The sequence below is a fragment of the Pollicipes pollicipes genome, unplaced genomic scaffold, assembly GCF_011947565.3.
Source record: "Pollicipes pollicipes isolate AB1234 unplaced genomic scaffold, Ppol_2.1 Scaffold_724;HRSCAF=833_pilon_pilon_pilon, whole genome shotgun sequence".
Taxonomy (NCBI): Eukaryota; Metazoa; Arthropoda; class Thecostraca; order Pollicipedomorpha; family Pollicipedidae; genus Pollicipes; species Pollicipes pollicipes.
This window is the reverse complement of record NW_023597047.1, coordinates 161,265-187,848: the sequence shown is the minus strand read 5'-3', so window position 1 is coordinate 187,848 and position 26,584 is coordinate 161,265. Positions and strand designations below refer to the sequence as shown.

General features: G+C 54.7%; 1 pseudogene; it reads right to left on the bottom strand.

Moving 5' to 3' along the window:
- LOC119110912 (death-associated protein kinase 3-like) lies at positions 1 to 24,743 on the bottom strand (annotated as a pseudogene).
- Between the last annotated feature and the right edge of the window lie 1,841 nt (positions 24,744 to 26,584).

The window sequence follows — 26,584 nt, the reverse complement described above, 5'->3', positions numbered from 1 at the left end:
TCAGTCAGCTGCACAGCAGGAGGGGGGTCCCTTGCGCCAGCCGTCAGTCAGCTGCACAGCACGCAGCCGGTCACACGTGACGTTCCAGCCACAATGTCCGTACAATGCCCTGGCCACCTGGTGCAGCTGCGCTCACCACTGAGCGGCCACTCGGCCCGCTGCCCGCGCTGTGCGTCCTCTGTCACAAGTCCTTCCCACGCGCACAGCACGAGAGTGACAAACCGCTGCCGCTGTGAGCCACAGACCCGCGGATACCACAGCCGCGCTGCGCGCGAGGTCCGGACCCCACCACCGCGCCCCCGTCGCCTCGGTATCGACTAAGCCGACCTGACGCGATCGAGTCGAAGGCGACGTAAGCCAGGGAGGTAGTGCCCGATGACCGGGCGGGCGACCCCTTATCATCTGGCCACGGGTTACACGCCAAGCCCTTGTCATCGGGCCACGAGTGACCGCCCAGTCTTGACAAACGTTACTCCCCGTTGTGTCCTGTACAATTATCCGAAAGTTAGGAGCACGAAGGACACATGACAATCGTGGGCTCCAAGTGTCTTGAACAAAGGCATTGTCGGACACAATTAAGCCATACGCTTGCGAAGTAACCGGAAAGAACCCAGGCACATCACTAGCGTTACTCGATGCTAATGTATCTACATCCAACATTCACTGACTCCTCAAACATTAGACGGTCATGAATGCAGTAAAAGGGCCTTTGTGTGTAGAATTTCTGTCTGGCCGGCGCACATTCAAGCGGCACTCCTTCTATAAGTGATGAGAACATCACCCGTCCATTCTGATACCAAGAACTCCTCAAACACGTGGCACGGAAGTCGCCACAAACTGTAACTAAAGCTGACGGCAGCGCATTTGCCAGTTACTGAGACCTCGTCCGGTATGCAATATACGAAGCCGTTTCCTGTTACGCAGTAATGCAGACGGGCCGCCGAGCGGACTTCAGTGGCGCTGTGGACGCCGGCCCGGAGGGCGAGCGACGGAGCGACACTATTGGCCCGACCACATACCGTAGACCAGGCTGGACATACCTCCAAGGCCCATCCACGCGCTGCTCTCCCTGGCTTATGGAATACAGTCGGAGCCTTTGCAGACACCAGATGAAAGGCTCAGAGACCAAGCTGGCTAGCCAGCTGCAAAACTAACAAAACAAACCAACACGATGCAGCAAACTAACTGCTGGCACAGCGATAATGTGGCAGGCTGTTAGCATCCGCAGCCGGACAGCAGCCGGATTCAGTGGACGGTCATGCTCTAGCATTGAATAGCACAATATTTCTTAGCTATAGCCGACCCGGCCATAATTCACATGCGCCGGGTGACCGGTTGGATACCCTTCACATGCGTCCGGGTGACCGGTTGGATACCTTCACATGCGTCCGGGTGGATGGATACACCTTCACATGCGCCGGGTGACCGGTTGGATACCCTTCACATGCGTCCGGGTGACCGGTTGGATACCCTTCGCATGCGCCCGGGTGACCGGCTGGAATCCTTCACATGCGCCCGGGTGACCGGCTGGATACCCTTCACTCAGGTGGGGCCCAATCTGGCCACATCGAAATCTCAGGAACTAAGAGAACTAGCGACACCAAATTCACAGGGTGTATTGGCCTGTACGTGAACTCACTTAGGTTAGACTTTAAGCTTCCTAGGTTGAACTTCGGCCAAAAAGGTCAAACCAGGTCATACTCCAGGTTGGTCTCCAAAGTTTCCCGGAACCTAGATGCCTGTTCTAACCAAAAGGTCACATGTTCATTTAAGGTAAGTGACCTTGTCTGACCTTTCGAAGTCATGGTAACCAAAATCACAACCGACTGCTTTAAGTTTTGCATTTGAATGAGCGACAAAGATTACACCAGACAGTATGTTCCTAAAAGCCAAAATGTTGACCGGGTTATTTAGGTCAGTAAGCTATTCTGACCTTTAGGAAGCCATGAAGATGCATAAGCGGTTCCTGTTATCACTACGTTTGAAATGCGCACCAGAACCTTTCCCATGCAGCAAGCCCTAGAGCAATGAGACCAGTTCGTTTCCACCTTGATCTGACCACCATACATGACCCTGGTCAATGGAATTTGCTCATTTAATTGTTGTGTTGCCTAAGAAAGTATCTCAGAGTTGTATGACTTCGTCCAACACTCCACTGTTGTATTAGATTGAACGATTCCCTTAAAATTGACTTCGCTGTATCCATGGCATGGGTTTGACTTGCCGTGTGGCCAGCAGCCTTTTAAGATACATCTAAATTTGTGGTACCAAACGATCCGCTATTCTATTTTCTACAGCTATGCAAAATTTGGCGCGGCTACACCGCACCGTTCGGAAACCGTTTCCGAAAAAAAACTTTGGGGAGGGGCGGAGAGTCAAATTGAGCGGTGTGTTAATGGTGTGAGGCCGCTGTTAAGTAGATATTGTCCGGGTGGTTGGTGGGCCAATGAGCTGATTAGGTGTATTTGTGCCACAAATTTTTGTTCGTGGTCCGCAGCCGCAGAACTCTATATGGCAAGCATTTAGTTTCAATCTGAGGCGTTTTCCGTGCTAATGTTCAAAAGGCATGGACAATGAAAAAAGCAACTGTTACAACCATTTTGTACGTAACGTTTTAAATGCGAGTCTTAAAAGGATAGCATAGAAGTGTTCTGTAATAGGCGTAGGCTTTAAAGTATTCGGGTAGCATGAAGGAAAGTTTTCTAGCGCGCGCAAATCAGAGTGCATCGGGGTGACCAAATGGCCTCGCCCGACTCCAAACAGCGGAGTTTAATTTAAACGAACTTTAATTCTAACTCCAACACCTATAATATCATTAAGCAGCTACTTCAAAGTGGTCAGGTTCGATAAAATAATCAAAAATAGCCGTACAAATTTGTACGTATCGTCGTCGTGTGTGATGGTTCTGATTGCGTGTGATGTGATTTGCGAACAAATTGGAAAAAAGAATCGCCGTGCAAAACGACCTATGAGCACAAGTCCATGGCTAAAAGCATGCGTAGAAAATGCATTCCAGTAAGACGTAGCTACGCAAATTGCTGCTACACACGTATAAACCCCAACTGCAATATTTTATATTACTTTTGGCCTAACTGAAAGCGATATCCGGCACCGTGTGCTTGCTGTTATTGAGGACACTAGAGACACTATTGAGCCTTGAGATGAACCATCTCTTACGCTATCTCAATTAAAAGCTTTTTGATTTTTGGAGCTCATTCTTACTCCAATCGGCATCACGCACAGACCTGCTGTCAGGCAACACCCCCACTCAACATGGTCCGCCCTCACGCCCCGCGTCACTAAGGGGTGGAGCAAGCACCCAGGACAGCGCTGCGAGTTATCCAGGCCATCTCACGTGGTGGCCGTCCGGAGATCCGGCGACACGTTACCTGGGATCTCGGACAAAGAGACGCGAGATGAAGTCCTTGGCTGACTCGGAGGTGCCACTGAAAGTACTCCTCGTCGAAGTAATAATCACAGGCCACAATGTTGGCGAACGTCTCCTGCTGGGTATCTCCCAGGAACGGAGAGGCGCCAGATAGCCTGTCGGCACACAGGCGGACTCGGTTCACGCACTCGGCCGATCGGGGACAGGTTTGGTCTGGATAGAGACTCTGGGGCCGGCAATGACCATTTGGACGAATTCCTGGGCGGTGATGTTACTACTCAGCGTGTGGAATACAACAAAGAACGGTTTCGGGGCAAATAATGGAGTGGTTAATATGAAATGAGGGTATAACAGGACTGGAGAAAATACGGCGAGGGTCGAAAGCAGACACACACAGCTAAATTTAGCGCAGACACACGCACCCAAATTTAGAGCAGACACACACGGATAATTTAGAGACATAAGCGTCCGTCACGCGTTGGGAAGCGTCGACAGACAGTTCTTTAAAACAAAACTGCGGCGGACAAACGCAAATCGACAAACACTTCTGACGGTGTTTAAAGGCACGAAATATGATATAGTTGTTTGTTCCAATCTGCCTGCCAAGTGAAATAGCGACACTATTGACTGGATGATTTTCCGAGAAAAGACTCCCGCCGGTTTGTTTCTTAGCAGAAGCAACCAAAAACTTAGCTAAAACGATGTCAGCGCCACGTAGTGGAACAGTTATGAACTATCGGTACCTTTTTTCCGCCCAACAGCGACGGAGATGCGACAAGCGAGCAGAAGGAAGCCCGTTCGCAGAGTCTTTTCCGGTGGTCCGAACGTGAATGAAATCCTTTGCTCTTTTTAGTGGTGCGGTCAAAATGTCCGATCCTTGGCATCTGTGTTGATTCCGTGATTTAACGAGTACGTTTATCAAGTTTAAGTGGGTAGCTCAAACATGGAATGTGGTCATGTGACTTAACATGACATCAGTCCGCGATACAAGTACCCTTACACCACACCTGCACAATGGCAGAATTACCAAAACAACCAACAATTCAGAATGTCACATTTGCTTTTGTATCAAAATATTTCGCAGAACAATGCGAATGTCAAACATGTAAAAGTGAACGGCGCTCCTATGAAGCTGCAGCCTACGTTATGTTCCGCACTGGAAGCACCGCTTGCAGAGTACTTACAGGATATATGTGATGACACCGACAGCCCACATGTCACAGCCCAGGCAGAGCGGCTCATAGTTGACGATCTCGGGCGATACGAACTCTGGCGTGCCTGCAACACAGGAACCCCGGCCGCCCGTCACCAGCCAGCAGTGTCATCAGCAGGTGTCAGCCCGCAGCACTATCAGTGGGTCACTGCAGGCGCCTCGACGGCACCGAGCGCCGTCCAGGCCCAGGCCGGCTGTCCTCGGCCGCTGCCCGAGAGACAGGCTCGGCAGAAGGCTGCCGGCTCACTTCCTATATGGCCCCTTCAAGGTCGTTTTGGTGACTTGGTAGGTCTCTTATCGAACTGGAACCGGAAAAACCGGCTATTATCATATGGCCCCCACAAAAAACAGTACGTTAGTTTGAGTCTTTTTTTAGTTTCAGCGCTTTACCTGCTTTTTCTCAAAAGTTAATACCGTTGGGCCTATCAAGCCGCTCCTTGTCGGGTGAGCGTGTGAAAACGGCTTCGTCGAGAGAGGGTTTCAGATATCTTACGTCCAGGGGCGCCACCACCAGTTTTTGATAGTGAGATGGACGAGGTCGTTTAACGCATTACCACTACCCTGAATAAAAGATGAGTGAGAAAGCAAGCGTTTTGATAACTGGTATTTCCTAAATGACCATTGCTATGCAAATTCATTAACCGTCCTGCGCTGCACCATCGTAAGCTATGGGGCACGGAAGCCAGGTAGTGGGGCAGGTACTGAAACCTAAAACACTCAGAAGAACTAGCATTGGCTTCTGTGGGCGTTTGAATAAAAAGAAGCAATGGCTATTTCCCTCTCCACTCCCAGCATGGAACGACACCATGCGCCTCCGAGCCGGCGGGAAACAATCTTTTCTCGGTATATCGTGATTTCTTTCTCAGCACAGTGCATGGAATTATTGGCCGATTTTCCGAAATTGTCCAGTGGAATGTGAATTTGAAACGACGCAATCATTGCAAACTTTGCAGAACCGTTTCCTCAGACACGAAGCCAACATTTTCCTCATGGGACCAGCTGTCAAATAGATTTTCCCGTGATCCTGCGAAGCTGGACCAAAGTCCCTCGAAATCGCCCATTATCTAGCGTAAATCCTCTTGGCTCAGGGGGCCACCATAGTCCCCTTTGAAGCATATATTTCGTTACGTCCCCGCTTTTTCTTGAATATTTTGTTTGTATACGGTAGCCTAGGTCAAGTGACCTTATCTCAAAGGCAATACTTTTTTATGTTATGCGCTTGCATATTTTTACAAATATCTTATTTTAAACTCAATGTCTTAACATTATGATATACTTAACCAAGTTATGAGGTCATGATTTTTAGACTTCGACCAAGCCTAACCATGGTCGTAGTTAGTGACCTGCTTGGAAATTCGAAACTTCCGAGCGTAAAATCAATCCATAAAAGGTGGTAAAAACTTCGCGTCGCTAAGCTCTCCAGTATCCTTCGGCTAAGCCCGAAAACAATGAGGCGGACGGTTTTTCCGCCCCCCCCCCCCCCCCCCCCCACCAAGCTGGGATCAGGCCCTGCTTAAATTTCAAATAGAAAGTGAATCTCACCAAAGCTGTTGAAAAGACCATTGTTCAAAGGTGCAATTATATTGCGCTAAATAAAATCATAACAGCAGAGCCCATCATGTTTTCCTCAAAATTTTACAAGTGCGGTAATGGATAAAGCAAACGTTATATAATGATGCCGTCATGCAATGGCACCAAAGCACAAAATGTTTTAAAGTCAACAATCAATAAAATATACGAAAGTTGCACGGCCGTGTCAACTTGCGTTCTAAAGCTACTGTTCTAAAAACGACAGCGGGCGTCGTAAAAATACGTGACGGTTATTGGCGCAGAGCGTACAAAATAGCAGTGGTACCTGAGGAGTGATTCATTGTAGTGCGAGTAGTATGCAATTCAAGGTAATTTTTTACTTTTCGCCCAAAATATGTGCAATGCTCACGAGCAATAATTAGTCATAAAATATGACAGTAAATATGCATTAGTGTAACATGCATAACTTACCAGTCAATAGATGATGATCTAATTCGCCCCCCCGCCCCCCCCCCCAACCCAATTGTATAGGCATGAAGGTAACGGAAGATAATGGATATGCTTCAGTGTATGGCGAATACCGTCGAGCGGTCTTTTGGATGTCTTAGCAGCACCATGCCAGTATTCGTAGCAATGCAATCCTATACCGATGTGAGGAAGCTTCATTATGGCGGAAAATTGTAAATAGGAACCCCTTTCCCGAAAATCTGTGTAAATAATATGTTGCCTCCTGCAAAAAGGCTGCTGGGAAAAGAGGGACATTCCTCTCCTATCCATGATAGCGGTGCGGGGGGGGGGGGGCGTTTCCCACGTTCCCGGTGACACTGCCTCTGCTTGTATCCGGTGTGTTTTTGTTGTGATCTTGTGACAGCTTTTTTATTCAAAAATTGAACTGCATGATCTTAATCTTTCTGTATCATTTGCAACACACCAATTTCAACCAGTTGTGGGCAGTCCGGCATTTGACGAGGCGTGCATGTTCTGGTAACCCGCGTACATATGCATGCGTTTCCGAATCCTGCGACTCCGCCTGTTGATAGCGTTATCGACCAGACCCTTACCTTTATCGAGCATGTGAGCACCTTACCAGACCTGGTCTTACTGAGCATGTGAGCATGTTACCAGACCTATCCTTACCGAGCATGTGAGCACCTTACCAGACCTAGCCTTACCGAGCATGTGAGCACCTTACCAGACCTAGTCTTACTGAGCATGTGAGCATGTCACCAGACCTATCCTTATCGAGCATGTGAGCACCTTACCAGACCTAGCCTTACCGAGCATGTGGAGCACCTTACCAGACCTAGCCTACCGAGCAGTGTCGCTGTTCGTCGCCTGGCTCCATCCGCCGACTCAGGCCGAAGTCGATCAGCTTAATCTGCGTGTGGTTCCTGGTCAAAGCATCACGTTCTCCGGCTGAAACAGAGCCAGGACGCACGTCTGAGCACACCGAGGGTGAAATAGGAACAGACAGTGATGGTCATACCATTTAACCAACCACCCGAATTTCAAAAGGCCGTCAACTCCGAAAACGTGGCAACAGCGCAAGAGCGGCGAATGGTGAAGCGCATCTCAAAAGAAAAGCGTGGTGGTGCAACCACAGACAATTGCAGCTACACAGAGTACATGCATTGTGGTGACTCAAGCGTGGCTAGGAAGGCACCGGGTTTCCCTGGCACGCAGGGATAAATGGAGATGTAAAAATCTCCCAAAATTTCCGGCGCATTCGTTACACCAGGAAATGGTCGAGAAAACAGAAATGTTTGAGAAACGTCGATGCACAACCGGTCTTCTCTAATGCACGTGTGGTTGGCTCAGACTGCTACCTGTGTGTACTAGCAATGTACAGAGCAAGCTGTAAGAGCACCCTACAGCCGACATGTAGTGAGGACAAGGTGATGCCCATCATCGGACCATGCACTGTTTATTATCATCGGACTATGCACTGATTATCATCATCGGACCATGACATAGGAAATGCATTGATTTGATGCCAATCTCACCGAATCAAGGGACCAACTACAAATCAAAGAATATTTTTGTCGCCGGGTTGGGGTGAAGCCTAAAAAGGTATCATGGTGCTGAGGACACAGTAAAGCGTCTTTACGTAAAGGCCTGCTGTTATATGATGAAATGCTTTATCATGGGAGCCTCATGTTGTGTTGTGCAGTCTGTGCTGCACCATCTTGCTGTGTGTATCAGAAAAATTGCGGTCAGAAACATCGGCATTGGTCGGCACCAAGCGTTGCATGCAAAAATTGACGCCGACGTTATCCACCAAGCTGGCACGGCCAGCACTTGCGCATTTCTAAGTTCGGCCCATTCATTTCGAATTATACCATTTGCTAGTCCCAGCCTTGACAACCCGATGAAACCTCAACATGTTTCTTTGCCATGCGCCTCGCTTGCTTCTCCAAAAAACCGAATGCGTGCCGTGCACAGTCCAATGCTCGCGGCGCCGGAGTCCCGACCAGCAGTGCCAGACAGCTCAGCCCCACCAGTGGCGCCGCCTGCCATCCGCCTGGCGGCGCCACCGTCGACCAGCAGCCGCAGCACCATCCCACTTCCCCCCGCTGCCGTGGCCGGTACAATTCCGCCGAACAGACGGCCCGGCGGCTGCATTTGGCAGCAGCACCGTTTGCGGAGGCGGCTGCCCTGTGGCGAGCCAACGAGCCCTGCGACGTCGAACATCACTCGCAGAAGGACGCGTCCCACCCCGGCCTGTACCGAGCAAGCACCGAGCACCGGCGGCGGCCGGCCGGCCACAGTCGCGCCACAGCGCGCACGCAGCCCGTCGCAAGTCACACCTGTGGTCAAAATCATCGCTCAGTTTCACGCATGCGTTATAGAAAGCGCCTTCAGAACGGGCATAATGAGATGATTATCTTGTTTTATGAGGAAATGGGGATCACACAAACACCATCAACGTTCTTTGCCAAGTTAGACGGGTTGATTTACGGTTGGTTTTTGTCACCAAAGGTAAATGGAAAACTTCAGCGTGCCTTAAAAGGACCCAAGCTAATTTAAGGCGTCAAGGCTCCGAGGAAGATTACTGAGATAATGACTACCGACGGGATTTCACGAACGAACTAACGAACTTGTATATTAAAGCCTGCACTAATGTCTACTAGCCCTGCTACTCCGGTGCAAATGAGCGGCCTTCAACGCATGATTAATCAGCCGTGTTAACACATAATCATATTGAACACAGTTCAGAGCGATGTGAGGAGCTCACTCTCCTGTCGCAGATCAAACGCCGCTAACCAGCAGTGAAGGCCCGGAAGGCTCGCCGACCAGCAATGAAGGCCTGGAAGGCTCGCCGACCAGCAATGAAGGCCCGGAAGGCTCACCGACCAGCAATGAAGGCCCGGAAGGCTCGCCGACCAGCAATGAAGGCCTCGGAAGGCTCATCGACCAGCAATGAAGGCCCGAAAGGCTCCTCAACCAGCAGTGAAGGCCCGGAAGCCTGACGCAGTTTGACCGTACGTTTCTGATGTGATGTGCTCGGCGATAAAAACCAACAAGAAAACAGTTGAACTTGTAAGACTCACCGGCAGTCGAGAGAGTACATAACAATTCAACGACGTCTGTGATTCAAACTACTGTTGTGTCATTGCATGATATTTGTCTGGAACTGACCCATCCAAGTGCGTCAAAAAGCAACGCCTTATATATAAGCATCCACCAATATATCCAACGTTTAAACGCCTTTCAGCACATACAGAATTGACTTCTGATTGACCTTCAGATTACACTAGTCAATGGTCAACCCTCGGTAGGGGCCCACAATTTTAGGACAGCCCGGATTATTGATAGACATACAAGATCTTCACCTTGTGTTGAGAGCGGCAGCACCTAACCATATAGCCGCCGTCACCTCAGCACGCGCTTTGATCTCCTCCTGTGAGCCCAAAGGTGTTGAAACGTGATGGCAGGTGACTAAACCTTCCATCTGACAGGCAACGGAGAGTTGAAATAAAGACAAATAGATCGAGGGTGTGACCGGGTCTTCGCACCAGTGGGCGGTTGGCCGCCGGCACCCGACACCATTGGCTTCAGCCGGCCTTGACCGCTGCACTGTGGCCGACCGATGAAAGGCGGCTGTCCCGGTCTGGTCGTCCCCACAGGGCGGCTGCCCCGGTCTGGCCGTCCCTGCAGGGCGGCTGTCCCGGTCTGGCCGTCCCCACAGGGCGACTGTCCCGGTCTGGCCGTCCCCACAGGGCGACTGTCCCGGTCTGGCCGTCCCCACAGGGCGACTGTCCCCGGTCTGGCCGTCCCCACAGGGCGACTGTCCCTGTCTGGCCGTCCCCACAGGGCGACTGTCCCGGTCTGGCCGTCCCTGCAGGGCGTCTGTCCCTGTCTGTCCCTCCATGCAGGGCGACTGTCCCGGTCTGGCCGTCCCTGCAGGGCGACTGTCCCGGTCTGGCCGTCCCTGCAGGGCGGCTGCACGTCCATGTCCATGTAAACATGTACATTGTCCAAGTCGTCCTTACTGAGAATCGTACGTGGGGGAATACGCCCATTAGGAAAACGAGCCATGTCTCTATCAAATATCCTGATCTCCAAAAGCGCAGTCCAACTGTTCCTTTTTTCAGACCACGGGCGCAGAGCAGGCTTGACTTGACAGGCTTGCGCCTCAGCAGGGCGCAGAGCAGGCTTGAGCGGACCCGGTGCCTTCTAAATCCGTATTTTGCGCAAAACTTTAGAGCCACTTCCCCCTTTGGATGTAACGAACTATGTTCTTTTTCGAAGCAAACAAACAAACTCAAGCAACAAGCGTTGGGCGTGTTCTGAGCCTTTAGGGTTAACAGGACCATGTAAGAGTTGGGTGCATTCTCATCTTTTGGGGTGAACAGGACCTTTAAGGTGAACAGGACCATATGAGTGGCTGATAAGCCCATGTCGATATTTTACACGGCAAGTGCATTCGGACAACACAGTACAACCACATAATTGAACTTTTGCTACTTAGCTCGTTCCTGAACGTCCCGTGTTAGGGGAAACACCGTTCGTCTTGGGCCACTATAGCAGACATCAGACACAGGACATGTGGTGCACGGTAGTGCTTGTGACAACATCTTGCAGTGCTGCCTGCCCGTTGACGCAGCCTGAGTGGTTTTCAGTCTCAACTCAGAAACGATTCGGCAAGATTGCAACTGCATCTCACCCGTCTCCGAGACCCTCCTTTTTCACGTCGGAGGGAATTCTGCAGGTTGGGGACACCTGCTCTCAGCAGGCCAGCTCGGCGGGACCGCCAGCGCGCAGATGGCGCTGGCGGTCCGACTGGCAACGGCGTGTCCGGCCCGGTCAGGTCCGGTTCGCACGGGCGGCCCGAGCCAGGAATGCAGGCGCCGGCTGCTGTGCGCGCGACGATCATCCATCACGGGCCGGGAAACCATCAGAGACGGCCGAGATCACGCCCGAGCCTGGCCGGACTCGGGGAGAAAGATCGCACCCTGGTCTGCCCGGACTCGTGGAGAGAGATCGCGCCTCAGCCTGGCCAGACTCGGGGGAGAGAGATCGCACCCTGGTCTGCCCGGACTCGTGGAGAGAGATCGCACCTCGGCCTGGCCAGACTCGGGGGAGAGAGATCGCGCCCTGGTCTGTCCGGACTCGTGGAGAGAGATCGCGCCTCGGCCTGGCCAGACTCGGGAGAGAGATCGCGCCTCGGCCTGGCCAGACTCGGGAGAGAGATCGCGCCCGAGCCTGGCCGGACTCGTGGAGAGAGATCGCGCCCGAGCCTGGCCGGATTCGGGGGAGAGAGATCACGCCCTGCCTGGCCGGACTTGGGAGAGAGAGATTGTGCTCTGGCTTGGACGGACTCGGGGGAGAGAGATTGCGCTCTGGCTTGGACCGACTCGGGGGACAGATCAGATCCTTTCTGGACTGGTAATGACAGATCACGCAACAGCTCGGTCTAACCTCAAAGGAAAGCGATTGGTTCTGTTTTGTACAATGCGTGCCTTGGAGGAAAGCGACGCGACAGCGCCTCATACGGGCACGACGAAAGGGGAGAAGACGCTCCGCTTGTCGTGGTCCCAGTAAGGGATAATGGACGGGTACGTCCCTAGTTTGCGCCAGACAACAGGTAGGGTACGCGCCACTGTGCTACCAGTCACTGACGGGCTACAAGCTATTCTGCCATTCAACATCCCTGAGATGAACTGAGAAAACCACCGACTGCCAAACGGCAAATTCATTGGGGATGGTCTATGTCTTAGCTGAAGATGACAACTTGAAAAAACGGCGTCCTCATGACGCAAACATGCTGGAAGCACCTATAGCGCATAACGGTCTTACCTGAACGCTGATAGCGGCGCCATGGTTTTCAAATCTCTGCTGGATGTCACAGAGTGATGTGGTGTACTTGAGAAGAACATTAAAAAGCCTAGATATTATAAATACGACATGCAGAAATGCGCCATGGCATCATGACATTCTTGGGTTGACCATGTCTATGGGCTACGCTTCTAGAGGCATTGTTTAAGGCGTCTACACGGCATTGTTTAAGCATGCACATCTTATGGGATGGTTCAAGCTGAAACGCACGTCGGTGACATCTTGCTAACCACATCTAGATCAGAATGCTTAACCATTCATGGATATGCCATTAACGAATCGGACCAGACCCATCAGGGAGCAGGGACGATCCTGAAGTTCCGGGAGCAGGGACGATCCTGGAGTCCCGTCGTCATGAAATGGACCGAAGTCTCTGGCCCTTAAAGACAACTCACGCCGCTCCCAAACATTGATGTGTGTTATCACAATCCAACTAGACCGGTGTCCAAATATTTACGGTAAGAGAGGATCCACAATTTCCGAAGAAATGAATGCCAACCCCAACAAAACAAAGTCTGCCAGCCAGATTGGGTGCATTAATCAAGGCCCAGCGAGAGTCAGATCGAGCCTGGCAAAATACTTCACCAGGACTACGTCATCAGCCTCTGGTGCAGCGACACAAACTGGAGGTCTGGTGCGTCGGGGATCTGTGCAAGCAACGCTTCGTGACGGATCATCGCTCTAGTGCGTCAAGCATTGGGCAATGGTGAGACAGAATAAGGCAGCTTGCGCCCACTAACTTTCAAAGCGAGATTTGTCCCACTCGAAACGCTCATAGCTTTCGGTTGCGGCGAGCTCGATCAACCAGCTATCTTACTTTGATTAGCGCATCACCAATGCGTGAAATAATGTTTTAAGGCGTGGTAAGAGCTGAGTGGGATACGTTTTTCCCCCCTGCCTATAGTGCAGGAATGTGTCACACCACTCTACAGAGCCACCGATGAGGGGGCCAAGATCCCCTTGCTGGTGCCTTTGCCAAACAATCATGCTGCCTAAATGTAATTATGCAGTGCATTCTACATGGGTGTCGTCATACCATATTTTTATGAGCAATGCTTCGCGTCATTTCGCGTCCCCTTAGAATTGTAGCTGACCAGTTGCTCGGCATCGGAAGCATATATGCGTGTAGAAACCAATGGAGGATCCGGGATCACATAAAAACTTGGTTGCATTCCTCTGGAAATGGCGACTTTCTTTGGCATTATCTTCTAAACATCTCTTCTCAACAAGTCGGCACCAATGCACTCTACTAAGTAGGATCTTATTTGCCGATTGTAGTGTTTTTTGAGCCGTACCTATGACAAGGTCGTTGTCATCGGGGCTTTACGGCGCACTCAGCTGCTGAGGCCATATGCCCCCGCCTGCCTCCCACCCTGGCAGGAAGTGCAGGCATCACGCTATAGCAAGGTTTTGACATGCTCATGACAAAGGCCTATTACAGGATCGACCACAAAGTTTTTTTGTGTGATGTGTGCTGGAGGCTGTGGAAGGCTATCCAAATTCCTATGGTATCTTTGTTTTCGCCGTTCTCTTTACCCTGTGGAGATTTTACAGCGTTGTGTCCATGGAAGCTTGGGCCGTAAGAAAGATGGAAATCACGTTGCGGGCTTTCGTATCGCTGTGTTTTTTTCATAGCGTTGAAGTCGAAGACCAAGCTCAAGGATAGCAATATCATAGTTGGTCAGAATCCGTTTGTTTATTGGGTGTGTTGAGGTTAAAGTGGATTTTGGGCGTCAGAATGTTCTTCAAGTCCCGGCGCAGATGGTGCAGTTAGCAAGTTGTTTGGTATGTCCGACCCTTGCGCTTTGGATGCAGCCCCTGCGCCTTTTGTCGCTGATTAAAGGCGGCAAATTTCCCATCCCACTATGAACAGACGTCAAACGGCGCAGTAACCTTGTACACATTGCCCCATTCCACCATCAACAGATATCAAATGGCGCAGTCACCTTGTACGCCTTGCACCATCCCACCATCAAAAGAGGTCAGACGGCGCAGTGACCTTGTACACACTGTCACGTCCCACCATCAACAGAGGTCAAATGGCGCAGTGACCTTGTACACATTGCTCCATCCCACCATCAACAGAGGTCAAATGGCGCAGCGACCTTGCACAATATTTGTGTCACACCGTAGGTCATACATTAGCACCTTAAGATCTTTTCACGTCTCTCCGAGCCCTTCAGACAGGGCATACAATACCAATTTCAACTATAGTTTCGGATTGTTATTAACAAAACAAAAATGGTTCAAAATCGATGATCTCGTACCATACAAATGAACACTTTTTGATATGATAACGGAAATATGTTTGAAAACAATGTTTCTATCTGGAAAATGTGACTAAAATTGTCAAAACGTACATTTCTCCATTGCAATACCCATCGGGGCATTTTGTCGAGATGGCATGTTGCCCAATTCACGATAATGAAACTGGTGATGCTGGTTTTTGTTGTCAGAACTGCCATCTCCATTTCCATGCCAATCACCATTACCACAATCACCGCCATTACCCATCACCGTCATCATCTTTATCATAGCATCAGCAGCGGCATCGCCATCATCATCATCATCACCAGTATCATCATTATCGCTATTATTATTCCTGCCATCATCATCAGCAGTAGCAGACGCCGTCTCAACATCAGCATCCTCACGGTTGCTGCTAATAAAGGCAGGCTGGCTGAGCCACTGCCGCACGGTGTAGCCTGCTACTTCAACATCTTGAGGTGGACGTCGCTTATCAGTCCGAGGCAAACACACTCCCGTCGCTCAAACCCGAATCTGCTAGGACTCAAGTACTTTCAATGTCACTGCAAGGACTATCAAAACCATGGGCCCTGGTTTCCGCCCCCCGTGTGCTGAGCCCTTGCTCTCCCTCAGTCGCTCTGTGCTGCCATTTGGACCCGCTGTCCTGTATCAGGTCACGAGACTTGGCCATCTCCCGCGGTCAGACCATCGCGCCGGTCCGTCTGCGCGCGGTCCGTGCCGTGGACCGCAGGAGCCGAGCTCCCGTACTCCTGTGACCTTCCGTGTATCCGACGGTCTGGTCCCGACGGCTGTCCGACGGATATAACGCCTCAGGTCGTCACGGGGTAGTCGCGCCGTCTGTGGCCGCTGGCTGGCGTGACTCTGCAGCAGACTACGAGACGTCGGACTTTCACAGCAGCAGGGCAGCGATGAGCTACTGCCGACTGAATATCTCCTCGGTCCGGCGCTGATGGGATGACTGTACTGCGCCGATGCTAAGTCCCAGGGCCGGGAGCCGCCGAGTCCGCGGCGGCCGCGGCGATTGAGATAACAGCCCTTCGTCCGGGGCCACCGTTTGTTACGGCCAGCTAATCATTAAGCCTTTCTCGTCCGGTGAGACCCTATTCGGACCATTTCCTTAACAAAGCACGCATGCCCCAACCGTGCATAAAGCATACTGAATTAAGTGGTGGGCTGGACATTCAAGCCCAGCTAATGTTCGGCTGTCGGTCCCTGTGGCAGCATGAGCGTACTTCACGACCAGCATTCATCACCATCTCCCCACCCTAGATAACTCACCAACAATCGCATCGTCCTCGCCTCCCAAGTGGGCCTGACCAGGCAGCGGGCTGAACCGGAGAGGCGGGAGATGCCTCCGCCGCTCCTCGAGCAGCGAGACGCCGCTGTCACCTCAGAGCGGCACACCGACCACGCGGCGGGCCGGACCGGAGAGACGGGAGACGCGCCCGTCGCTCCTCGAGCAGCGAGCCGCCGCTGTCACCTCGGAGCGGCATACCGACCATGCGGCGGGCTGGACCGGAGAGACAGGAGACCCGCCCGCCGCTTCTCGAGCAGCGAGCCGCCGGTGCCACCTCGGAGCGGCATACCGACCACGTGGCGAGCTGGACCGGAGAGACAGGAGACGCGCCCGCCGCTCCTCGAGCAGCGAGCCGCCGCCGTACCTCGGAGCAGCACAAAAGGGGTGCGCTCCGCTGCCGTAAAGCGCTAGGCGGCTGGCAACGTTCAACCACGCACAGAAGAAGTCACGACGCTCATTTTTAAATGTAGGATATCATCCACATGCGTGGCTGATAGTAAGATCGAAGAAGCAGGATGCTGTGAGGGATACGGTAACATTTGCACCCCTGCCAGTAGCCGGCATGGGATGAGGCCGATCAGACCAGCTCAGAGGGCTGGGTATCCCAGTCCCACGGACGACTCAACGGTCCAGCCGCGGGACCTCACGCTGAGGCGGCCTGAGGCCTGCAATGGCCAACCAGGCCCACGCCTGAGTTGACTGGAGCAAGTCACGCGAGCTTCAGTCTGCCGCCAACCGGACGTGCCGCTGACTGGGGACCGCCGCCAGCAGTACCGTTATTTGCCGCTAGATGACAGTGCGAATGTCCTTTTTGGCGGCCTATGCCGTCAGTTTCCCTGGTGACGTAACGCTCGCGGGCATATTTTTCACGCGATGAGACCACGCGACCTGCCAACGGGCTGAGGGCCCGTCGCCTCTGATAGGCAGTGGTGTGTGTGCGGGGAGGGGGGGGGGGGGGGAGAGGCTGCCAAAGCGACTTAATTGGCAGGTTTGGCGAGGCGCGAAGCCGCGCTATAAAATGGTACGTAAACAGACTAAGGCCAACAAACGGCGAACAAGGTCAACACGAACGGAGCCAAGAAATGACACATAACTGTAAAACTGGTACCATTCGGATGCCCATTTAATGATAGCGTCATGTAGATTAAATTGTTCACGTATGTGCCCACGTTGAGACGGTATGGTGTTAAAGGGGAAATATTTCCGGTTTAAAGATATTGAAGCAAGTATCAGACTTTATAAAACAGGCTCACTCATAGCTGTTGTTACACTTTTAAGTCGAAAAGGCTGCTCTAGACAACACGATTTCTCTGTTTAGTGAATGTGCGTCTAGACATGTCATTATTTCATTACGTCATCACACCTTGCATAGCATTCGTTGAGAGCAAAGTGACGGCCGTTATGCTTAGAAATGGTATCCAAAAACGCCAGATATTAATGACTCGACTATCATATTATCTTGGTTTCGATTACCGCATGGTTTAAAACAAGGCATGATTTGAATGACAATATTATAACATCATGAATGGCATAGTGACTTTCAAATACTTCCCCAAGATATTCTCCCACATTTTTAAAGCATTTCAGCTTAGGTACTTCAGGGTGTTAGGTCTTGAAAAGGGGCATGACTGTGAACTGCACCGAACGATCTTCAAATGGCTATTTCAGTTCAAGCCCCCTATAAATGTGGAACACCCCCTTTAACCACTATGAACGTATGCCCGCGTGGGGTCGGAGGTTGTCGTGGAGACATTCGAATCGTCGCTTTCAGATGAAGGATGGAGGATATATAGCGTTGGTTTCCTTGAAGGACACTCTGAAAAGCCACCATATATTGTTTTTTGCCGTTTCAAAATTTTATGCGAGAATGTTGGCCTTGCGAAGAGAGCACACCATTTCCTTTTGAGACAGCGTGGAGTTGTAATTTTTACACATCAGGAAAGCCAGCAGACGGCACGCCGCTGCTTTCGGTCTGCTTCTGTCGAGGCAGGATCAGACCGTCGGCCTGCGCGTGTGTGCTGTAGGTAATACCGTCCGCGTACAATATCCGGACATTTATGACGTTAGTGTAAATTGTCATCCGGCCCATCGCAACGAAGCATGCAGTCCCATACTGTCCCAAGCCTGCATGCATGCATCTGTATTAACCATAACTGGGTACAGTAAACCCGAAATATCAAATGTGGTCATTAAGTCGCGTTTAGGTGGGAAGACATTCAATGGCAGCCCATGCGGACAGCGCCGAACCACACAGCGGCACCGGCGAGCCTCAGCTAAGTCACCCCTGACTCCAGCCTTGGGACGCCGGCCGACTCTGTCCACCGCTGGCAGCGGGGCGCCAACGCGGGCCGCCAGCCTTGGGACGCCGATCGACTCTGTCCACCACTGGCAGCGGGGCGCCAACGGAGGCCGCCAGCTTGGGACGCCGATCGACTCTGTCCACCGCTGGCAGCGGGACGCCGGCAGACGCCGCCAGCCTTGGGACGCCGGCGGGCGCTGTCCACCGTTGGCAGCGGGGCGCCAGCAGGGATTGCAGCCTTCGGACACCGGCCGGCCGGCGCTGTCCACCGCTGGCAAGCGGGGCGCCAACAGGGGCCGCCAGCCTTCGGACGCCGGACGACTCTGTCCACCGCTGGCAGCGGGGCGCCAACAGGGGCCGCAGCCTTCGGACGCCGGACGACTCTGTCCACCGCTGGCAGCGGGGCGCCGGCAGGGGCCGCCAGCCCGGCCCGCAGGCCCGCCCCCCGCCCCAGGTGACGAGCGCGTCGGCTGGCGCGCCGCGCGATGACTCACTGCGTCAGCGCCGACGGCCCGACGATCAACGCCGAGCCGCCGCCGCGCGCGCGTCGAAATAGACCGCCCGGCCGCCGCGGAATGTGTCTCTGGACCTGACGTTATGCGGCTGGGGCGCCGTGGGGACCACGACACCGAACCCATCCCGTGTTCAAAATCTGATCAGCGACGGAGCATCATGCGACTCGGAGGTGAAAGTGGCGCCGGGCGGGAGGGCTTCGCCGAATGGCTCCTGGTTGGTTATACATCACGGGACGCGCCAGCCGGATTGAAAGGCGTGCTGGCGGTGCGGGCGGTCGGCGGCGGCGGGCGGCGCGGCCGACCGCGCCCCAGCGCCAGGCGGAGGACCTCGATTTGTCTGCTACATTGTTGGTCGGGCCGGCGTGACAGCGCTGGAGATAATTAGGCCGATAGCATCGGTCGTTCGGCGGCGGGAGAGGAGGAGCGTCGCCCGCGCCTCACAACGGGGATCCGGTGACAGGCGCACGGTGGCGGGCGAACGGCACAGGCCACAGCACAGGTCACAGCACAGGTCACAGCACAGGTCATAGCATAAGTCACAGCACAGGTCACAGCACAGTTCACAGAACAGGCCACAACACAGGTCACAGCACAGTTCACAGAACAGGCCACAACACAGGCCACAGCGCAGGTCACAGCACAGGTCACAGCACTGGCCACAATACAGGTTATAGCACAGGTCACAGCACAGGTTACAGCACAGGCCACAGCGCAGGTCACAGCACAGGTCACAGCACTGGCCACAATACAGGTCACAGCACAGGTTACAGCACAGGTCACAGCACAGGTCACAGCACAGGTTAGAGCACAGATCACTGCACAGGCCATCGCATGGTCACAGCATGGGTCTCTGAGCTAAGTGTGCGCTAAGTGCCGCCGAAGAGCGGGTTTGACCGATATTTATTCTCATTAGATCACATCAGCGGGTGAAAGCGATCACTCCCGCGGACTGCATAAGGTGCACTCGCCTTCCTCATCCGGTCCACGGGCTGCCACCTGTCCATTCCATGTAAAAGGTGCTCAATGCTGCTACTTCGAAGTAGATCACAATTTCCTACTGACTGAAGTCACTAAATGGGTGCTAAAATAACAAAAATTGAATTCAATTGCGCGTTCCCGCAAGCGTAATTTTCGAACAGGTTTTGTAATTGCGCCCTTTGAAACCTTAAAAAATTGTCACTAGTTAAAAAACATTATCGGTGGCGTAAGCTGGCCGAGAGATCTGAAAAAGATATAATTCAGTTTTGCTCAACCCACGCGATTTTGACATCCCTGGTGTTTGGAAAACAGATAATTTCCTTTAACGTGGCGCAACGTAGACATTCTCCCTAGATCATGAACGCCATGAGCCAGGGTGACCAAAGGTCAGAATAGTCTAGTTGTGGTCATCGCCGCTCTAGGCATCATCTTAACAATCTTTGGGAATTTGTGGACCCGCGGGTCTCATACCTGCCTGCCTGCAGTCGGTACCTTTACTGCGGGCGGCGGCGACTGGTGCGCTTGTGTCGCGATCTGAGCAGGTACAGTTATTTTGACTTGTCAGCAGGCAGCAATGAAAAGCTTTGCATTTTGTTGGCCTGTGGACGACAACGTTTATACTTTAAATTTGCCATATTTGTTTGTTCCTGAAATGGACTGCACTGCGTCGCATTCTGTAGTGTTTGTTATTTACACATATTTAGACTCCATATCTTCTACGCGCATTTGCCTTCAGTCCTTCGGCAACGGCGCGTCGATTGGCGTACGTGCACCCGCGCCTTGATTTCTGCCGGTCAGTCGACTACGCCGCGCTGAGTAGTGAGCTTTTTGTTGCAGTCGGACGAAACGCGCCCTTTTTGGAACAGCAGCAGCCAAAACGACACATGGTCTATACTGACCATCAGGTCATGTAAAAATAACTCTATATCCTCCTTCATCAACGCCTATTTGCTACCAAAAAATCAACTACGTCACGTCGGATGATGTACTGCTTGTGGCGCGTAAATTGTGACAAGGAAAGATGGTTTTTGAGCATGTCAGCATTGTTGCCTGAGGGTTCAGCATTTCAGTAATACTGAAGAGGAGGTTCTCGATACCATCACCCAGAGTCAATCACTCCTCAAATAGGCCTTAGGCAACGTATCACAGCTCAGACGGCGGCGGGCACGCGCTGCGGCCTAAATCTTATGGAAGGCGTCATATTTGCCATTCAGACCGGCCGTAGGGCAATAGGCCAACGACGGTGCGTGTTGGTGCTGGAGACGGAACCCAGCGTATTCCATTTTCATGGGCAGAATGGACTAAGCCCAGTTTGGCCTTAAAAGAGGCATGCTGCGAGTTTCAATTTTAAGTTTCCGGTGTGCACTGGCGTCGCGGTCTCGAAGAGCAGTCTGCGACATCAATCTTTCACAAAAAAATGTCACCCACTCCCACTCCAAGCCACGTCAACAGTCCCATCACATATGTCTGGCTCATCAACAGCCACAGGCATGGGATCGTGTGAAAGTCTAAGCCCGCGCAGGAAGACACGGGAGTCAGGAGTAGGCCGGCCCCAGGAGTACGCGGACCTCAGGAGTAGGGCGGGCCTCAGGAGTAGGCGGGCCTCTGGAGACGGCTGGCCTCAGGAGTAGGCGGGCCTCTGGAGACGGCTGGCCTCAGGAGTAGGCGACCACGGAGACGGCCGTCCGCCCACCGGCGGCGCCGGCCGGCGGTGGAGGTGGCCCGGCTCGGTGCGGGCCTCCCCGGCGCTGGTGACCGATCCTATCGGTAACGAATGCCACCATTATAGGCGCCTGGTCCGCCGACTGGGAGAGAGAGCTGACGGCGACCGGCGCCACTTTGGTGAAGCATCTCTTGACCTCTGTCAGCGCTCAGGGGTACAGTGGGTACTGTCAGAGGTACAGTGGGCCCGCTACGGACCAGGGCGGGGCGCGGGCCGACGCTGCTCTCGACTGGTTCTGCCGCTAATCCGCCATGGGCTAACTTTTACGCTTTGGGGTGGGGTACGCAATTAAACATACCGGATATCTTTTAACATCCTAACATAATCATGATTCACTAGCATAACAATAGTTATGATACTTGTTTGCTCTAAGTCCATTGTTTGGGACTTTTACATGCTTCATGTACGGCGAATGGCAGGTGTAATAGAAGTTTTCTCAAGTGGGAGGAAGCAATTGCCATTTCTCTGTTCAGACAGCGTTACTAGGACTAATGCTAAACTTTCAGAAAATATGGGAGCTCCCTTGCCCGCTTAGTCTTACAAGTTCCGGCGCACCGGCGGACAGCTGAGACCAGGGCTGGTGGTCGGCCGGGCCCAGCCGGCAGGCAGCTGAGACCAGGGCTGGTGGTCGGCCGGGCGTCGTGACCAGACCGAGCTGACCGCGCTGATCGGTCCCAAAGTCGTGACCCGACGCCCATTGAGGCCGTTCTTTGACCGGGATTATCGGCGATTATCTGCCGCCCAGCTCAACACGTGCGGGCCGGGTCAGGCTGGCCCCGATAGACGGACGGACAGATGGGAGGTCGGAGCGAGGCAGAGGACTGTCGGTGACCTATGGCGGCCGTCCGTGCCGCCCGGCGACCGGCAGCTGTGAGACAGCGGTGTCAGTCAGCGGCGACGGCCGCTGCTGGCGCCGCCCTGGCGGCCTCTCCGGCGCAGATCTACGCTCGGCGCGGCGCCTCACACAACGCCCGGGTGCGAACGTCAGCGGCCTGACCTCCCTCTGTCTGGGTCATCGGGTCGGGCCCGGTGTCACCGCCGCCTGGACACGGCCGCCGGCCCGATATGGCGCTGGAATGGCGACAGGCGGCGGCAGCGGCATCTGCTGCGGCCGGCCAGCCCGCAGCGGAGCTCCGCTGGTCCTGAGTCGCGCCGGGTCACCGAGCAGCAGACAGGTGCTGGTCCTGAGTCGCGCCGGCTCACCGAGCAACAGACAGGTGCGGCCTGGCCCGGCCGGCCTCTGCCGGTGGCGTTCAGGGCGGCAGGTCACGTGCCGGCCGCCCATCTCACGACTTGATCAGGCGCGCCGCGGAGGCCGGGTCACGTGGCGGTCCTCTGTTCCGGGTCACTCCCAGCAGGTCTGATCAGATGAACCCCGGGGGTCTGTGCTGCGGCCGCAGCACGTGCACTGCCGAGGCGAGATTGAACGACGGGAGGCCGCTGTCTGCTGCCAGGCCCCGTGGGGCCTACGCGGGCCCCGCCCGGCCCGAGCGACCGCAGCCGGCTCCTCTCGCCGGCGCTGAGACCGCGCCCCCGCGCACGTGCCGTTTGGGACAGACATTTTCAAACGCTGGTCTGACGATAGCCGCCGGGCCAGCAGATACGCTGAGTGTGCCGCCGCGGCCCGACACAGCCCCGCTGCAGGCTGGCGCCGACTCAGCGTTTACCAGAACATTTCGACTCCGTAGACGCCGTCGCATAGGGGAGACGCACAGACAGTTGCTGTGGAAATGGAATCTCGATGCTGTTAGCCGAATGAAAAGCATGCAGGATAAAGATAAAGTTATCCTGCAAGCTAGAGTGAAGGAGCCGAGATTGTCTTACGTCGTGTTATGTCATCCATTTTTGAGTCTTCGCTTAGCGTTCCTAAGGTGTCATGTTCCTCGTCATCAGAATTTAGGAAGTGTGGAAAACGACAGACGGGAATCCGCCTCAGTGGAGAGGGGGAGGAGGGCGCCGGGACCTTCCCGCTGCTTCTTCGCATGACCTGTGTCTCATGTGAAACGGTGGTTTGCGTGGCACAACGCGATAGCGGCGAGCATTGGCGCCGCCCGCTAACAAGTAAGAACTCGGTGTATTTGAGCCAGCTCGAGCTCTAATATGTGTGGCGCTCAGTTCGCAGAGGCCTGCATCGTCTTCCGGAATTCAGGATAAGTTAACAGAGCGCGTGGACATAGCCGAACCGGCCGAGCGATTGCTGTTCAAAGTGAGTGTTATCGCGTCACACGGCGCCGTGCCAGCGGGGGGGGGGGGGGGAGGGGCGGCTCAGCGCCACACGTTGATGACGCCACCTGCCCGGCCTCACTTACCTTCAGGTCCAGGTGAGCGATCAGCTTGGAGTGCATGTGCTCTAGGCCATGCAGGATCTGCTTGATGAAGAAAGACGCTTCGGCCTCCGTCAGCCTCTCGCGCTCGGTGACGTACTCGAACAGCTCCCCGCCGCGCACCCTGAGACAAGAGCTGAGGTCAGATCACGCCAGGTTACGGGTTGCGGCTGGCCGTCTGGTGTCTCAGCCACCCAGGGCCGACTGCGATGGAGCAAAAATACGGGGCAAACGCCATACAGCGGAGACATCGGACGTAAAGCGGTGTGATCGGCGACAAACGTCTGACCTGGAGGAGACGAGGGCTGCTGCGAATCTGCAGACGTGACGTGGACGCCTTTGATGGAGTGAGATAACAGACGTCACATGGAGAGAGGACTGACTGACGGGGGTAATTGCCAGGCCGAACGGCGGCTGGCATCACGCGAGCCGATGGCAGCGACAAGAGCCTCACGCCGCGCGATAGATCCAGACCGGACCTGCGCCGCATACTGAGATCGGGCGCCGTGCCCAGACCGGCCGGCCGCGGCCAACAGCGCGCCCGTCGCTGCCGAACAGCCGCCGCCCCGTATAGTCATCACTCTTCATTACTCCCACGAGCCGGATTTATTAACCCTTTAAACGATGTCGCCATGTGACGTCGGCGTGACACTGTGCTCTCCAGCGCCTTCGCAGGAAACTGCGGGATGTGCAAACATTGTTTGTGGTGTGCTGCACAACGCTGTGAGAGAGAGAGAGAGAGAGAGAGAGAGAGAGAGGGGGGGGCAGCTCCAGGTCAGAGAAGCCGGCTCCAGGTCAAAGAGCGCCGGCTCCAGGTCCGAGAGGACCCGCTCCAGACCCGAGAACTCCAGGTCAGGCTGTCCACCCATCCGTCAGCCAGGCGCTTGCCTCGGCAGCTCGGTCGACGCCGCGGCGCCCCGATCAGCGAGGCGAAACCCCGGCCCGCCCGGCCTCGGTCGCCGCTCCCGCGGCGCCGGCCGGCCGGCCGCCTCCGGCTGCTCCGCTCGGACGCGACGCTGCAGAGCAAGGCCGCGGCCGGTCAGGGCCGCCGACAGCTCGCTCCCAGAGGGCAGCGCCGGCACGGCTCTGAGCACAGCGCGGCTAGACTTGACTGCACACGGCGGCACGGCGCCGGGAGGCGCACGACCGCGAGCCAGCAGCAGATCGGTCAGACCAGCGGCGGGTAAACAGGACGCCGCGTCCGGGAACAGAACAGGACGCCGCGTCCGCGTGGCGGGGGCCCTCGACGGCGTCGAATGGGTGCGATAGTGCCGGGCTTTATCATGCAGATGACATCGCTCACAGCAGATAAAACGCTCGGACGACACGCGTCGCAGTGCAGGCGGCAGCACTTCTGCTGTACGCTACGCTGGGGGAAACGGCCAACATCGCTAGATTTATGCGGGCGGCGTGGCGCCGATTTGGCGCCCTCCCTGCCGGCCATGCTCTACTTTCCGTAAATACGAGGCGCGAGCGTCCATACTCTCCAAGGTCCCGCGCCACTCCAGAGGCCGCAAGCGCCGGGGGTTGAGGACTCAGGACTGGGTTTAGTGGACAGCACGTGACTCTTTGATTTTACGCTGTCCGTCTTATACTTACGGATCAGGACAAGCGGCTATACGGACCGACGTAAGGATCATCACCAGCTCCACCGTCCCGTACGAAGTCGTCGCTGAGCCAGGGCGTCGTCAATCGCCACCGGTCGGCGCCAGCCCGTCGTGAGGGATCCCCGGTCAGTGCCAGTCCGTCGTGAGGGATCCCCGGTCGGCGCCAGCTCGTCGTGAGGGATCCCCGGTCGGCGCCAGCTCGTCGTGAGGGATTCCCGGTCAGTGCCAGTCCGTCGTGAGGGATCCCCGGTAGGCGCCAGCTCGTCGTGAGGGATCCCCGGTAGGCGCCAGCCCGTCGCGGCCAGCTCACGTCAGGTCACCAGGTCGGCCGCACCCCGGTGCGCCACGTTCGCCGTTCGTCGACACAAAGGCGGCGATCGCGGCGCAATGGCGGCAATGACAGCGGCGGACGTGAGCAGCGTGGCGATGACCGGCCCGGTGGACTAGTTCGGGCGGCCGAACAGTGGGAGTGGCCGACGCGGCCCAGCTCAGCCGGCCGAACGGTCACCTGTCGGACGGCTCGCTCGGCGGCAGAACAGTCTGTTGGCAGCGCTTATCATTGCTCTCCATACGGCAGCAAGACCATCTTACTAACGGAACCTCACCAAGGGCCCTCCCTGGTAGAGCCTCTCCCCTAGGAAATAATCTAGCACTGTCTAATGTCTGTGCGCCCTCGCGCCGGCGCTACGGACGGTTGCGGCCTGACTAGCGACAGCCGCCGTCCCCAACACAAGCCGGACAGTGCGCCCATCGGTCCAGTCTTCCCGTCCGACAGGGGCCGGACCTGCGCTCACAAGTGCACTGCACGACTGACTCCCCATCGGGTCTGAATCCACCGCCAGACGCCGGCGAACGAGCGAATGCTATCTGCCCCCGAGCGAGGTTTGCAGACAGCCGCCGACGGCAGAACAATGGGTCGCCCGGAGCATGCGTGGGAGCGCAATGCGGCCAATCGGAAGCAGAACACCGAGAGCGCGGCCGGCATCTCATGCCGTCGCCGCACAGAGCATGTCGCTCTGTAAGCAGCGTGGGCGCGCCGCAAATGCCACTGTTCTTGCACGCGGCGTGCCGTGAGGTCACCAGCAAACATTCCCCAAGGCCGC